The 16900-nt window shown below is 43.9% G+C and overlaps 2 protein-coding genes across 4 annotated transcripts in view; one reads left to right on the forward strand and one right to left on the reverse strand.

The window, feature by feature from the left end:
* DNAAF19 (dynein axonemal assembly factor 19) overlaps nt 1–4930 on the reverse strand; it is a 54468-nt gene extending 49538 nt beyond the window's left edge. The window contains exon 1 of one of the 2 annotated variants that reach the window (XM_086923879.1): nt 4706–4930. The gene's annotated coding sequence lies outside the window, so the exon portion shown is untranslated. The remainder of the gene's footprint in view (nt 1–4705) is intronic. The other variant, XM_086923881.1, reaches the window with a different exon arrangement.
* Nucleotides 4931–5416: 486 nt separating this feature from the next.
* The window catches only part of EFTUD2 (elongation factor Tu GTP binding domain containing 2), a 253358-nt gene continuing 241874 nt past the window's right edge, over nt 5417–16900 (forward strand). The window contains exon 1 of one of the 2 annotated variants that reach the window (XM_086923883.1): nt 5417–5622. The gene's annotated coding sequence lies outside the window, so the exon portion shown is untranslated. The remainder of the gene's footprint in view (nt 5623–16900) is intronic. The other variant, XM_086923882.1, reaches the window with a different exon arrangement.

A 16900-nucleotide genomic window follows, 5' to 3' on the forward strand; every position in this document is an offset into this window, starting at 1 on the left:
TACATTTTAGAAAGAAGAGAAATGAGTAACGAGCTCAAGACATTTGCTCAGGATCACATCACGTGACAAGATTCTGAAAATGGCGCAATGAAGTGGTTGCTGAACTGTTCCTATAGACAGACTAGGGGGATTTAACTGGCGTGACCAAGGTGTAAAAGAGACACCCTAGGGCATCCATTTTGTTGGATGTAGTTGCCTCGCACACCCAGAAGGGTGTCATGCTTCATCATAGGCGTTTGCTCCTCGTCGGGGAGGCGGTGCAATCCCCGACGGGCTCACCTCAAAGAGGGGCTCTTTGGCGGAGATCTTTTTATCCAACAGCCTTATGGTGAAGTGGGGGTGTGTGGGCGGGATGTTATGTTGTGTAGTGAAGAAATTAAAATGTAGCAAGGGGTACCGGAATTAACTTTATTCTGGGGGTCCCCTGGCTGCAATTAAAGGGTGGGACTAGCTCGCTAGGTATCAGCAAGTTAGGTCGAGTGACCCTAGAGAAGGCTAGAAGTGAGACTGGTCGACATGTTTCTCGCTCAGGGTAAAATCACCCGCGATTCATCAGGACCTTACAAAAAGTGCAAAGAAGAAGAAGAATTACAACAACATGCTTGTGTCATGTGTGTAGTGTGTACAATACCTCTGTGGAAGTTCCTATGCCTAAATACAGAGAAATTAAATAAAGAAACAAGTAATGGTTATAACGTTTTACTGTAAACCACAACAAGTCAAGTCAACGCTAGGATATGTACATAATGCGGCATGCTTGTGGTACTGTGAATCATTGAACACAATCCAAGCATGCCTGGGTGTATGGAGCGTGCCACGTGCATAGTGAGGAGCACATACACATTCTCTATACGTGAAGGAAAAGTGAAAGATGAGTGGTTTAAAAACACAAGGTTAAAAATGCAGCAGTCTAAGAGGGACACTCCTCACATCCAGTGTATTACAAGGGCAATTAGGGTGATGTGGATAATGGCCATGTCACACTGTGATTATCCACCCAAACATCTCACACTGTGATAAAAACCGGCATAATTGGAGATGAGCGTGGTCCCTACTCACCTATTGGTCAGGGACTATTGGCCACATGAGGGGTCGGCGGGTCAGGACATCGGGGGCGAGTCTATTGAATGTAGCTAAAGGGAGCACATAAGCAAAGTCTAAGAGCTAAAATACTGGCAAGGTACTGGTCTACTGTGGATCTTGCTGACCTCCTTAATCTTGCTCACACAGGATACACTCACCTCACTCTGCCCGTGTCCGCGTGGAAAAACCTACCCATCTCCGCCGAGCTCGAGTAGATAAGTGAGCTCGGCGGTGGGTGTATTTAAATGGACCGGCGTTAGCTGAAGCGTCAACACCTGCTTGTGTAATATCACGTGATCGTGACTGGTAATGTGGCGGCCATCTTAAGCTGGTTGAGGGATCAAATTCCTTTCTGTTTATTAGGAAAACGCTAGCGCGTATGTATTAGGGAGCCTAAAAGACGAGTGCCAGACCCTGAAGGCTCACGAGGGAATAATCCCGTCTGAAAAAATATATAACAAATATATATAAAAAACCGGCAATGATCCGGTGTACATTCAGAATTACCGCTCAGTATGTTCGGTCACGTGATGTAAATATTGACTGTGGCGGCCATGATGTAATGGGCCGGTGTCCGAGATGTCACGTGATCGTGACTAGTAATGTGGCGGCCATCTTAAGCTGGTGGAGGGAGTCATCTAATTCCTTTCGGTTTCTTAGGAAAACTCTAGCGCGTATGTATTAGGGAGCCTAAAAGACGAGTGCCAGACCCTAAAGGCTCACGAGGGAATAACCCCGTCTGAAAAAAATATATAACAAATATATATAAAGAACCGGCAGTGGTCCGGTTTGCATTCAGAATTACCGCTCAGTATGTTCGGTCACGTGATGTAAATATTGACTATGGCTGCCATGATGTAATGGGCCGGTGTCCGGGATGGTATCCGCTATGTACCAGCTGGTGTGGTCTCTTGGAACGGGTGTATACAGGGATAAAAAAAATAAGATTCTGAAAATCCCCTTGCTACTGCTAATGCTAACCCAGCATGTTTCTTTCAACAGCTGCCTTTTCTGAATATCTGGTTTGTTTTTTTTGCCTTGCTTCCTTCTACACGCAGGGACTTGATGCGCTTTGTGCTCGGATGAAAAATACTTCAAAGAAATAAACAAATCTATCTTGCCCCGGCTGCCTACCTTGATGGCCAGAGGGGAAAAGACGCTTTGGGAAGAGTTTGTAACAGTGCTTAATTTGTAAAATATGAAGTCCAGGTGCTCAAATGTTTGTCGGAGGCCAACACCCACTTTCCCTGTCTCCTTTCCCCATCTCCACCTACTCACTATTGGCTCCACCCACATCCTCAACTGGCACTGCTGAAAGCCAGATGTAATACGCGATCTGAATTTCAGCATAGGAGCCTTCCTCAAGTAAAGTTTTGATAGGAAGTCCCCAGCCCCTCATGTCTCCATAGCCCCTTTCTCATGTTTTTCATTTGTTTTATAGTGCTTCTCATACCAGATTATGGCGTCGGAGCACTTTACATCAAACACACAAAAAGACAATGAATAATATAAGTGTAAGTCAGTGTATAGAAAATGTTACGTAAGACCAAGGGCACTACTCGGTCTAGGCATTTTTTAAGAGTGCTTGGGCTGGAGAAGCCCAAACTTGGGATTCAAAATGTAACACAGTGGTTAGGGTTACATTTACTAATAAGAATTTGCTTCTGCCCAAACAAACCCTTTTTAGCAACGTTAAGAAAATGAAAAACTGAAAAAACATAACTTTGTCACCTGTACCATGTAGTTTGCATGCAGCTCTTTGATGGCAGTTCATAGCTTACTGATTAATATTGTTATATATGAACTGTACAGAAACAAAAGGATCTTTTTTGACAAAAGTACTAACCCTCAGAGCTATGCACATAAAATACATTAATGTGATCTGCATGGTGCACATTCTTCCAGCACAGCTGAGTTCTCCGTCAGTGAACACCTTCGGCATGAGGCTCTTGTTTTAAGCCTGGTGCTGTCACCTCTTTTGGGCCTTGTTTGGGAGGGATGGGGAGGGAGGGGGGGAATAGGGAACTCTCGCAGAGCCTCGCTGTGAGACCACCTTTCCCAGGGGAAAAAACAAATTGGAAGACGCTCATAGTCAGAGCTGCTGACAGAACGATGTGGAAGTCCCGGCATCAGCTCAACTTCCTGTCATTCTGGGCAAATCATGTATATCTCCTTTAAAATAAGATTGTCTCACCTAAAAGAAAAAGTAAAGTGGATCTTGTGTAATGTTACTGGTGCTTATGCACACTGCCCTAGTGCCAATGGGCAGAGTCCATGCTATATAAAACTACAAAACTAAAAACTAAAAATAGCCTGCCAGATTCAAATGAGACTAACTCTCTGTTTTTTTGTGAGTGCACGGGCCTAAAAATGTTCCAATCCGACCCTGCTTATGAATCTCACTGAGAGACTGGTATCTCGGTGGTCCCTCACCACATTCTGCAGTGGGGCCCCAATTACTTTGCCTCAGGCCAGTAGTTGAACCGTGGCCTCACTGTGATAGGGACTTCCCCGTTGAGTTTGCACTTCAGAGCTAGCTGCACAAGCATTCACCTGGGAATGCGAACCTGGATGTTCCTCTCCACCTCAGCCCATTTTAGGTGAATTCAAAGGCAGTTCATGGTGCTCAAAACAAGGGCTGGCATCCATCTGAACCCTGCCAGGCGTACCATTCATGTCTGGCTTTCCCCCTCCTTTAATTAGCAAAACGGGGCTCCACCCCTCACAATTAACCAATATTCACAGCCCCACTGTTGTCGTATCTATCCTCGTAAACTTCATTAACCATAATGCACTACTGGCGGCTGTGTTCTAACACGGGCCCACTGTTGCATGCTATTTCAGTAATTACTCTTGCCCTCACTTGATTCAAAAGCTCTCCCCGATCAAATCTATCAGAATACCCCGCCCTCCCTTGCGATGTCAATTAAAACGCTCGTGCTACAATGTTACAATTTCTTGTCCCACACAAATGTAAATGTACTGCGCATGAAACGCAATGTTTGAGAACAACAAGGGAAAAGCTTTAAAAGTCACTCAAAGTTAAAGTGTCCATGAACTCAAGAAAATCCAACATATTTCTTTAAAATCCGTTCCCATGATGTGTCATCCTACGTGTGCAGTCTTCATGAAATCTGTTTCACAAATTAAGCACTGGTTTGTAATACTCGGCACATAGACTTCTGTTGAACTCATTTCCTTTTACCTTATAAGGTAAGCATTTTTAAATGACAATGCCTTTTATTTATGTTTTGAAAACCTTCAAGAGGTGCATAAAAACGCACTTTCTACTTATAGTCCTTGCTTACAAGTAGCACGGCTGGCAGTAAAAGAGGTGAGGTTACTGTCAGCGTTGCTTCTCATAAGCATTACAAAGTGAGTGCTTACTACACTGCCAATAGTTCAAACTATCGAAAATGAGAGACCTATTGCATTGTAAATGCTGGTTTTCTTTTCCAAGTTGGTGTTAATTTACATTTTTTTAAATGATTATCTTTGAGCGCCTTTGCACCACCAACTGCACCAATGTCCAGCATCTCAATGAGCCCAATGACCCTAAGAGTCAGACTGCTGTACAGAGAAGTATATAGTCTTAAAAAAGAGAAAAAAAACATATAGTTACGTGAGCGACGATTACGAAAACCATACTTCTTAACATTTGCCAAGGTGAGCTCAGTGATACGGACAGGACGAAAGAACAACTTGATCCACGAGGAGCAGCAACTAAGGTCCGACTTTTCCCAAAAAGTGTGAGACAGACTGGTACTAGCGAAACTCTACCACACGGATCAACGCGTCTCCATAGCAACTGTGATCATGCATCATCTTAAGCACCTCCCTTTAGCCCAGGCACGAGCTCACGACATCACAAATATCTAATAACCATTTTGTAATGTATCCAATTTAATTTGGTAGCACAAATATTTAGATATTTATGTACGATAACGTTATTTAAAAAACGTTTGATATAAACTAATTTAATGTTTTTGCTTTAATATTTAATAATGTTAAAATGATTCACAATATCTACGTTTGTCTACAGCTATCAGGTCTTAGGAATTTTATAAACGTTTTAAATTGTGCTTTAAAAACTGGCATCAAAAATGATAAAGATTCTAAGACAGCATGGCGCCTAGAATCTAGTAAGTTGGTTAACATACTGTTATAGCGCTGCGTCCATCTTACGTGTATGAGAACTCCAAAGTGGCGGGGGCCTAGAAGGTTTCCCTTAAGCAGCACGAGAGCTTTGAGAGGTGTCCATACGAGGGCCTGCTAAAAAATGTCGATAAATCTCCAGCAATCGCTCCATTAAAAAAAAATGTTTTATTTGACCGGGTGTTCATAGATCCCCTCTGCCGCTAGTAGTTCAGCACAAATGTAGCCACTCTGGGGGTTGAGGGCATTTCTCAGTTCAGGCGGTAAGAGGGCAGCCTGACTTCAACGTTCCTACTGTGTCGCGCGGGTCCTTTCAATACAGCTCACACACACACAGCCTGCAGCAGGAAGGCGCATGGGAAAAGATCTGGGCAAGTGAAACAGGTAAGAAGAGTATATTTGGGGAAGATCTGAACGGTGGTATTTTTTTTTCGGGAGGGGCGTTGTTTCGGGCTGAGTTGGCACATGATGGCTATAAAGGGGATGGCTGTTTTCTCGTGGGTACTGATGTTTGCTTCTATAGAGTGTCCTTATTTGGGACTTGACTAGAGTGGAGACAAGGTGTGTGTTTTGGACTTCTTTTTTCGCTGCGTGGGGTAATTCAAGGTGATCAGTAACAAATGGTCTCTCATCCAATCTGTGCTTTAAATGGAAATATAAAGGTGCAGGTATTTACTGTTTATTTATTTATGCCTTAAAAGGCATTCGGACTTTACCCGAAGGCGTCAGAGCGCTTCAGAATAGGAACAGTATTGATACATGAAGTGATACACGAAGAGAACATTACACGTGAACAGATTACAAAAGTAGACGTTAAGTTACATGAGGTAAAAGTGACAATTGTGAGCAAACGAAATACATGAGGTAGCAAACAGTGCACAGTAGGAAAAAGTGACAAGTGTGCAGGTTACAAGAGAAATCAAAGTACAATTAGAGGTATAATACTGCAATATATGCTAGGCACAAGAACAAACGTTACATAGGCAATGGTGGCACTTGTGCAAGTATCAACGGCAAACAAAATGTGAGAGGTAGCAAACAGTGTGTTACAAGAGAAGAGTGGTGTGTGCATGTTACAAAAGAGTACCAAACACAGGTACAAGGATAATACTGCAATAAATGGCAAACACTCCAACCACAAGAACACACTGGGAAGGCACTTCCATAGTCATGGAGCATAGAATTTTCAGTAATGGGAGGTCTTCCTTCAGATAATAGAGAGGACGTGAATTACTTTTGGAGGTGTCTTTGGAGGAGGAGAACTTTGAGGTCCGTTTTGAAGGCCTGGGAGGAGGCGGTGGTCTGGAACTGAGGCGGAATGGAGTTCCAGATTCTCACCGCGTTGCCTGAAAAGGATTGGGCCATCGATCTTTCCTTCTTGAAAGTGGGAGGTTCAAGTAGTAGATTTTCTGCATTATGTGATGGTCTAGAGCTTTCAGAGAGTTTCAGTTTATTTGCCAGGTAGCGAGGTGAGGAGGAGGGTAAGGCTTTTTTGGGTGATGCAGGCAGTCTTGTAGATAGCTCTAGCCTCGATGGGAAGCCAGCGGAGGGTGGATAACATCGGTGTGATGTGGTTGCTTCTTTCGGCCCCATAAATGAAACGAGCTGCTGAATGGAAAACAGATTTAAGGGGGGACTAGTGGGATTTGGGGAGGCCAGTAAGAAGAGAATTGCAGTAGTCTAGTCTGGAGAGGACCAACGATTGCACCAGGGTTATAAGGTCCTGCTCCGGGAAGAAGCGACGGATTCCCCAAAGAAGGGGCAGTTGGTATCGAGCAGACCTTGCAATGGAATTGATGTGGGAGATTGGATTGAGTTTTTTGTCGAGTATGACACTCAGGGATTTTGCGCTGTCGACAATGATTGGTTTATTGTTAAGTAGATTCATCCATGATTGAACCGGGGGCGGAGAGTGAGGAGGAGAAGAGGAGGAATTCAGTTTTGGACGGATTCAGAATCAGTTGATGAGTTGACATCCAGTTTTGAATGGAGTCAAGAGTAGAGCTTAGGATGGAGAGATCGTGAGTGGAGGCAACCTTGAGGTAGATTTGAGTGTCGTCTGCATAGAGATGATAGTGGATCCCGGATTTACTTAGGAGATTTCCCAGTGGTTCTAAATAGAGATTGAACAATGTGGGTGCAAGTATAGAGCCTTGAGGAACACCTTGACCAACCGCCACAGGAGATGAAAGACTGTTCGCTATTTTGATCATTTGGGACCAACTTGACCACTTTCAGAACCATCACAAAGCAAATATAGTCAAAGTAGAACAGAATATAAACAAACACCCAGTGTCCATTGGTGAACACTGTACTTCACACCAGCCTGTTAACAGAAGTGCCAGTACTCTGCCATTAAATTTATTGTATCAGTGCTGAGAAGTGCAGGTACTCTCCCTTTCAAATTTAAGAAGTGCGTGTACTCCGTTACGGTCAGTAGTACCTGCCCATTTAACGCACGAGATATAGTTTGTTTTATTTGAGCACATAAACAATTTTGCATAGAGCATTTGTTATTTTTTTCGCGACGTACCACCTCCATCAACCTGTGGTGTCTTTCTGCATTGCTCTGAGCATCCTCATTAAAAAGAGTTACGTTCAGTTACTTTTTGTTGCGTATGTGTAGCGATGGGTCAGTCATTCATACATGTCAACAAACCTGATTCGTGCCTATAATGTTTCATTGTAACAGTAAACCAATACTTAGCAAAGAGCCACGTCCGAATAGGTGAAAGACAAACTAGGTAACAATGCATACTTGTAACAAATAAATTGAAATATATATCAACTAGTATAGTCCCATGTACGGGCTATTACTACATGGCAGTAACTGACAATAAGACCTAGTGGGAAGGTGTTGGTCGTGGAAGATTGGTAATAGCTAAGCAGTGAATGCAAAAAAGAACGGTGCTCAGGGTATTGTGAAAAGAGGCAGAAGAAGAATCGGCTAGAAAACAAGTGGGAGGAAGGAAAGATAAGAAATAGGGTTAACCTCTAGAAAGGAGTTGGAGTGAACGGAGAAGGGAGTCTGCAATGACCATAGACTGCAAACGTTACAGCTGACTTTGGCATGACTAAAAGCATCTTTGGAAGAGAAGCATTTTTAGTTCGTCTTGAAAGTAGACTGGTAGTCTGGGTGAAGAAAGTTCCAAATTCTAGTTGCACTGTCCAAAACAATTGTGCTACTGTATGTTCCATTTTAGGCCTCGGGGTACAAGACAGTACAACTGTCTGGTTTGCTAAATACATCTTGGGAACATTTAGATAGTGTACCATAAGAATGTATTTCCCCCCAGTCCACCCACCCCCGGTTGCTTACTATTAGCTTTGCTACTCACATTATCTGGCTTTCTGTTTGCTTTGGCTGTCCAACTCGAGTTCTTCTCTCCCGTGTCCAAACCATATTTACTGTATTCTTTCATGAACGCGCTTTCTGTAAACAGGTCTTTAAATCGTGTTTTTATCTTGTCACATTTGCTGTGCATTCAAAGACAGAGTTCAAATGGCAGCCTGTGTCTTCCAGGAAGCTTGGTGTGTATTTTTCTTTCTCCGACTTCAAAGCCAACAACAACATCTAAATGTCTGTAAAAGAACTGTGCTGACGATCACATCAATACATTGGGTGATGACGTTTCCACACATTAACGTTTGTGCACTGTACTTTTTGCAGTAAAACTGTGTGAGTGCAAATGTAATGGTCATTTCAATTGTGTTGTCTGTAATGGCAGTATGCTACCATATGTTTATGTCTGTGATTTTTGTAGAGCGCATAGCTTCCCAGCGCTACGGAGCAGTAGAGCGCGTGTCCCTTTGACTCAACCTGGGAACAGCCGACAGCCGACGTTCTTTCCTGAAGGCAATCTCATCTCTAAGGAATCTTAGTTCTATGGGCATGGAGTTCCGAAGTTTTAGTACTGAATGCGTGAAAGAACTTCCTACCCATCTGGATCGCCTAATACTAGTGGTTTTGGCCAGGCAATCTGAAGAGGTTCTTAGGGTTCTTTCCGGTGTGTAGGGTATGATCAGGGCCCTGAATAAAGTTGGCCTTTTTCTGTTCAAGGCCCTGTGTGCCATGCACAGTGCCTTGAACTTGCCCCTGGCCTGAACTGGCAGCCAGTGGAGTGTTTTCAGAGCCTTTTTCGCTAATTCATACCTTGGTATACTTCTGAGTAACCTGGCTGCTGCCTTTTGTACCATCTCTAGTCTATTTAGCACGTATTTGGGTGACCCTAGGAAGAGAGAGTTCCCGTAGTCTAGGCACGAGACCACCAAAGACTCTTATCACTGTTCTCTGGGACTCCTCTGGAATGAGGTCAAGAAGTTTTTGGAGCATCCGGGAAATTCCAAAACAGGTGGCAGCGCCAAGTTTCCTGGCTTGAGTTTCCATAGTGAGGTTGTGGTCTATCCACACTCCTAGGTTCTTTATGGAATTTTTATGCACCGGTAGACTTTCCAATTCTTTGGCCATTCCATGGTGACTTGTAGTGGCAGATTGTTTTCTAGGAACATGAGTTCTGTTTGTCTTCATTTATTTTTAGCTTGCAGCTTGTCATCCAGTTGGCTAACTTTTCCATGCATGTAGACACTAGGTTGTGTTTCAAGACCGGGTCCCCTGCTACTGAAACTACCCGTTGGGTGTCATCTGCATATGTTACGATTGACCACCCAAATTCCTGGACAATCCCGGCCAGAGGTTGCATGTACAAGTTGAACAACGTAGGGCTGAGGAAAGAGCCCTGTGGCACACCACATGTGACCTCCTAGACTGTCCGAGAAGTGTCTGCATTCTGTGGTTTGAAAGGATCTGTCCTTCAAGAATGATACTATCCACCTTAACACATGGTCTTGGATCCCTGCTCTCTGTACTCTAAGAATGAGTGTTTTGTGATCCACTGTATCAAAGGCTGCATCAAGTCGAGCAGCAGGATGGCGGCAGCACCTCCTTGATTCCCTTCCGTTCTTCTGTGACCAGTAGTAAGGCAGATTCAGTGCTGTGGGCTGGTCTGAAACCTATTTGGGTCTGGTGCAGTACCTCATTCTCCTCTTAGAATTGGAACAGCATGTGGTTGACATGTTTTCAGCCATCTGTCCTAAGATGGGTAGGAGTGATATGGGGTGGAAATTCCCCATATCTTTTGGGTCTGAGTGTGGCTTTTTGAGCAATGTTTCCAGGATTTCAGCAATTTGTCTTCCCTGAGGGATAGAGTGAGTAACTCTGTTGTGGTTGTTAGGATGTTGTTTCCCCCCTGTAACAGAATGGGGGTGAATTGGATCTAAGGGGGACCCTGATTTGATACCTTGTAAGATCTTGGTCGTGTCTTTATTTATTGCTGGTAATTCGTTTAGTATATGTCACGCTGTGTGCTCTCTAACAGCATTAGTACCTTGAGGGTCTGGACTATCTCTACTCCTTGTCACGGAGTTGTAGATGTTAACAACCTTATTTTAAAAAACGGCTGCCAGTTCGTTGCATCTCTCCTTGGAGAAGGATTGTGGAGAGTCATCCGGTTCTATTGATGTGAGGGATTTAACCTTTTTGAAAAGTTCTCTGGAAGATTGAGTGGCAAACTTTATTTTTTCCTGGAAATATCTGACTTGGGCTATCTTGATTTTATTGTGGTAGTGTCTGATCTTTTTCTTATATTGTATTTTTAAGGTTGTATCGTATGATTTCCTCCAGGCTCTTTCGTTTTTTTTGCATGCTCTTTTTAGAGATGCCAGATGACTGTTAAACCAGATTGGTTTTCTTTGTATCTGGTTTGTTCCTGTCCTCTCTTTCCTACTACAGTGCTCTGCCGCTTTCGTGAGCCAGTTGTACCATGGATACTCCACATTGTCCCACCCCATTCTACTCTGCACCACTCCACACTGCGTCACTGCACTCTTCTTTGCACCACTCCACTTCTCTCCACTCTAGGCCAATGCACTCTATCCCGTATTACTCTACTATGTAATACTATGCTCTTCAATACTTCACTTCAATCTATGCCACTCTACTATGCCACTGCCTTGTCCGCCAATTCATTCTACTAAAAAACAAATGCACTCTTAACTACTCCAATCTACTCTACATCAAATTACTTTACGCCCATTTGTTCTACTCTGTCACTACACTCCATGCCACTCTGTTCTACTCTGCGTCACTGCAATCTACACCACACTATTCTACTCTGCACCACTGTACTCTGTAGCACTCTACTCTGCATGACTGCACTCTACACCAATAATATCCATTCTCTCTACTGTACATCACTACAATATGACAGTATAGACCTCAACATTGCACTCTCTGCCACTCTACTTTATGCCACTCTACACCACTGTGCTCTACGTCAATCCACTCTAATCTACTCTGCACCACTCTACTCTATAATACTGCACTCTATGCCACTTCACTATACTCTGAAACAATCTACTCTGCCACTGCAATTTACGCCACTCTAAGTGTCACTCCACACCATGCCACTGTGCTCTATGCCAATCTACTTTGCACCACTGCACTCTATACCATTGCCCTCCACTCTGCATCACTGTACACCACCAATGCACGGTACGCCACTCTATTCCACTGCACTCTATGCAGTCTACTCTGAACTCTCTGCCACCCTACTCTTTACTGTCTGCCAATTCACTCTACTCTACGGTACATTCTGACACTGCACTCTAGGCTTCTTTAATCTACTCTGCACCACTCTACTCTGCCAGTGCATTGTAGCCCAATCTACTGTGCACCACTGCACTCTCCACCACTCCACTCTGCAACACTGCACTCTATGCCACTTAAATCTGCATCACTGTACGACACTGCACTCTCCACCAATGCTCTTTACGCTACTCTACTCCACTCTGACACTCTACAGCTCTGTACTCTCTGCTACTGAACTCTATACCACTACTCTGCAACACTTTACTCTATGCCACTGCAGTCTACTCTGCAGCACTCTACCCCTCTAATCTACTGTGCACAACTGCACTCTGACACTGCATTGTACTCCTCTCTACTCTACTCTACTCGGCTAGTGCACTCTACGCCACTCTACTGTGCTCCACTTCACTTTTCACCACTGCCCTCCACACCACTTTGCAACACTGCACTCTACGCCACTACTCTATACCACTCCACTCTACACTTCTCCGTTCCTCTTTACGACACTCTACTCCGCTCTACGGCACTGGAGTCAACTCTGAGCCACTGCGTTCTACGCCACTACTCAATGCCACTGCACCACTATACTCTACCCTGCACCACTCTAAAACAATCTGCTGTATACGACTGCACTCTGTGGCTTTCTGCACATCCACTCTATGCCACAACACTCTATGCCACTGTAATTTACCCTAAACAACTGCACTCTACGCCAATTCACTCGATGCCAAAGCACTCTATGTTGAGCCACTCTAAGCCACTGTAATCTACCCTAAACAACTGCACTCTAATTTGCATCAATGCACTTTACACCAATATGTTCTACAACATTCTACTCTGTGCCGCTGCAATCTACACCATTGCGCAGTACGTCACTGCACTCTAAGCCACTCTGTTCTTCTCTGCACCACTATATCCTGTGGGCTTTCCATAGTGGCTCATCCAAAGACCCTCCTGTAGAATATTCTCACTCCGTTTCCACTGAATGACAGCAATACAGAAATGATAGATTGCCACTATTGCAGTATTGGGTCCATGGCAAAGACCAGAAATATGGGACTTTATCACGACCCATTGCCCCCAAGCTATGCTTCTTCAGAGACCTGGCTTTGCAGAACGGGGCATCTCTGTATTCCACTTGCCATACCAGAACACTATTGTCTGATTAAATTAGACAGGGAAGAACGTTTGAGAGGCGGTGTCATCATCGCCTTTGACAACTCCATAAAAGTTGAATCAATCGACACCCTACTCACAACATGGATTGAGATGTGTATATTTAAATTCACAAATGCAGCTACTGATGTCTGAAAGGAGGGTTTGATATATCTTCCGCCAGGCACAGGGGAAGATCTCACCCAGTCTTTAATTGATTATATTTCTCCCCGTATCCTAGCTTCTGATACATTTCTATTGTTGGGCGATTTTAACGATCAAGGTGTATCAGAACTCCTAGATGACATGGAGTCAGTAGGGCTTAATAAACAAGCATATGCAATGCAATAGGTCTCGCATTAGGAAAATTTGAGCTATTGGTTTTGTAAATGACACATTTTTTATTTATGTGTTGGTTTTGAAAAATAGTGAAATTAATAGCTTTGTCATTTACAATGCCAATAGTTTTAACTTTTGCAAATGTGACACCTAACATTAGTTGTGTAAGAAACGCTTGCAAGCAGGACTGGGGTCTTGATTTTTTATACTGTGTTAATGTCATTGTCTGATTACACGGATCCTGCAGTTAGTTTGAAGTGCATGCATGTTCACCTAATGAGCATACCTTATATTGTTTGTCTCTGTGCAAAATACCTGTGTCTCAGTCACAGAAGTGTATATAAAGCGTTAGTGTCATGTGAAGAAGAATGTACAGAGTGAAAAATAATGTACTGAAAGAGGATAGTGGAAAATTAGAATTAAAATGTCGCCATATCTCAAAATGTGGCGCGTGATACAGAGACAGCAAGAAGTAGAATGGAAGTATGTTTTTGTTTTTGAAAGCAACTCAGATAAAGGGGTGAGAGAGAGCCTCCAAAATAGTCGTTATTTCAGTATAACGAGAATTAGAGAAGGAAGAGATGGAGAAGCAGAGAGATTATAAGCTATTGCAGTGAGTGATGTTTTAAATCATGAACGGTTTAAAGTTGCTAAATTGAAATGCCATATTTAAAAACAAGAAACTGGAATAATATGAAACACAGAACCTGTAAAAAACGGAGATTGGAAGCTGGTGGGAATGGGGGAGAGAGTCACTCATTTACATAGTTGATCAGTTCTGTTTATTGAGGAAGGCTAGTCCAGGGCTGAGGGGACAGGAGAAACTACGATGCAAAGTGGTATTCTTTTGAAAGTAGCACTTGGTCCCAATGCCTTTTTATATGAATCATACTTGTCTGTTGACCTGAGACTGTGAAACCAATAGTCTTTAGTCCTCTTTAACGACACATTCTGTGTTCTCCTTGTGGCCTCTGTACATTTGGAATACTGAAAGACTGACATGTGTATACCTCACTATGACTGTCAAACTTCGCAGAAGCTTTTGCCTATTTGACCTATTGACCTTCCCAATGCTTTTTGCCAGTGTTGTGTCCATCAGGAAAAATAATAGTTTTCTTGCCGATTCTGTGTAGCATTGGCCAAAAAAAGAGGGGGGTGGGGAGGCACAATGACTGCTGTGTCATTCTCCAGGCATGCATATGTGATATATTCATGTGCATATTTCACCATACATGCGTGCGCCTCGGAAAGGATGTGGGTGGAATTTTACGTTGTTTTTCTACCGATCCAAAAGTTTAGGTGCTATTTTGAACAGCAAATAAAGAAATTTAATTTGAGCTGCGCAAAAGTACTTTTTGCATTGCACAGTGACCTGGCAGCAAATGACAGCACCCTACTCTCCCACAAATTAAATTAAACAAAAAAATTAAAGGACAGCATATACTTTGGGGAACAATGGAGGAGTGGAGGGAAGGAAGCAGTAGCTAGTTGGCATTGAGTAAGCAAAGAAGGCACTTATGGCTGAGCTTGTGCCGGGGAGGTGAGGAAATAAATAATAGAAAAGAAAAGCCTGCAAGGGGTGGCGAAAGCAATGGACAAGCTTGTGGGTCGTGTTGAGAAGCTTGGAGTTGAGTGTTACCTAGGGGCAGAACCAGCAGACTGGGAAGAGCTAGAAAACATGTGCATGCTCATGGACTGCTGAATTAAAAAGAACGAGCCTACACCAAAAAAAAAAACAGGGATGCACTCATTATGTACACATGTTTATGTTTATGTTTGTTTATGTTTACGGGATTTATATAGCGCAACAAATACCCTAGGGTGTCTCGGCGCATTAGAACTTCATGGGACAAAAGCCAACAGATGGGATCATTGATCAAATAACCAAGTTTTCAGGGTTCTTCGGAAGGCGATGAGAGTGGGACTGGTTTTGATAGATATGGGCAGAGAATTCCAGAGTTTTGGAGTTGCCACCAGAAAACGTCTGTCTCCCCAAGTTGAAGTTCTGGTGCGAGGAACTGAAAGTAGACAACTGGATGCCTATCGCAGAGATCTTTTTGGGGCATAGATCTGGAATGCGTTCCTAAGGAAGCGAGGTCTCAACGTGGACGTTGCGGTCCTTGTTAATGGTTGTTCTTAAGGACAGAATGTGCCAGTGAGACTTATAGAACAAGCTGAGCTCACGAGAGAGAGACTTCCTGTTTCACAACAGTCTTGCTATATAAACAAGCCAATGGGGGTAAGGAAAGTGAAAGCGCTTGACACGCGTATTCACAGGAACACACACGCATTCCTTACGCACTGCGCATGTGTGCGGCCAACTTTGCCTGGGGCATGGAGCGCGCAGCAGTGTCCGGGGCTCCCTTGAGCTGAGGGAGCCCCGCGCGATGGAGGCATGGAGTCCTCTTGCAGAGAGAAGTCCGACGGGAGCCCAACCCGCCTTTGTGAATGCTGCTGGGGGCTCCTGTGAGCGTGACGGAGCCCCGTGTGTGACCAGAAGAGAGGCCCCCCCTGCTACGAGGAGACCAGCCAGGGAGCAGCGCAGAGCCCTCACAAGAGCCGGTAAAAAAACAAAATGCATAAAAAAAATGCAATGCTATTGCAGGAGGCTGATTTCACTCTGAAGCGGGACAAGCGATGTGCACAGCGCGTGGCTGTACGTGCGCGTACACCTGCGCAAATCGCCGAAAGCTCTGCGCATGCCCATCTCCTGTCCCACTTCAGAGGCAAGTCCACAACAATAAGCCTCGCTGGCGACAGCGCTTCGCGCTGCGTACGCCAGGCTCGACCTAAAAAGGTGATGGGCCGGACACACTTGTGATCCTATTTTAACAAATATAGTGGAAAAAACATACAAACCTCCCATGCCAATCACCTGGTTAGACTATTGTTTGATCATGTTCTCAATCCCTTTAAATGTCTTGGGTAAGTCCAAGAGTGAGGACTCCAGACCCCGTTGCCTCTGGAAGATGGTTACTCCTGTCAAAGTTTCGGAGGCTTTCAAGATTCACCCCATATAGATATGAATACTGCTATGGCTGTCTATAATGATGCCTTAATAAATACTTTTGATTATATAACCTCCCTCAAAAAAGCTGCATCCGCTTCTCTCAGAAGTCATACATCCTGGTACACAGACATTTTAGGTCTAGCAAAATCCAAATGTAAACACTTGGAGCGCAGATGGCATTCCATAAAATCCTCTATGGACATAACAGCATTTCGGGCTATGCTAAGGAACTATCATACTATGATTAAAACAGCACGGAGAGGGTATTTAACCTCCATTATAGACCAAGCAGGTATCTCCACAAAGGAGTTATACAAAGTGCTAAATAACTTTGGGAATCCGCATGCATGCACAACTACTATCCCGGCCTCCCAAAAACTCTGTGATTCTCTCGCAGATTTCTTCAAAGAAAAAATGAAGTCCAAGAGCTTCCCATATGTACTCCCTAGGACAGATTTTGATTGGAATCAACCACATCTTGGTGCCAATGCTAGTTTGTGTGATTTCGATCC

Source organism: Lissotriton vulgaris, chromosome 5 (genome assembly GCF_964263255.1).
Source record: "Lissotriton vulgaris chromosome 5, aLisVul1.2, whole genome shotgun sequence".
NCBI lineage: Eukaryota > Metazoa > Chordata > Amphibia > Caudata > Salamandridae > Lissotriton > Lissotriton vulgaris.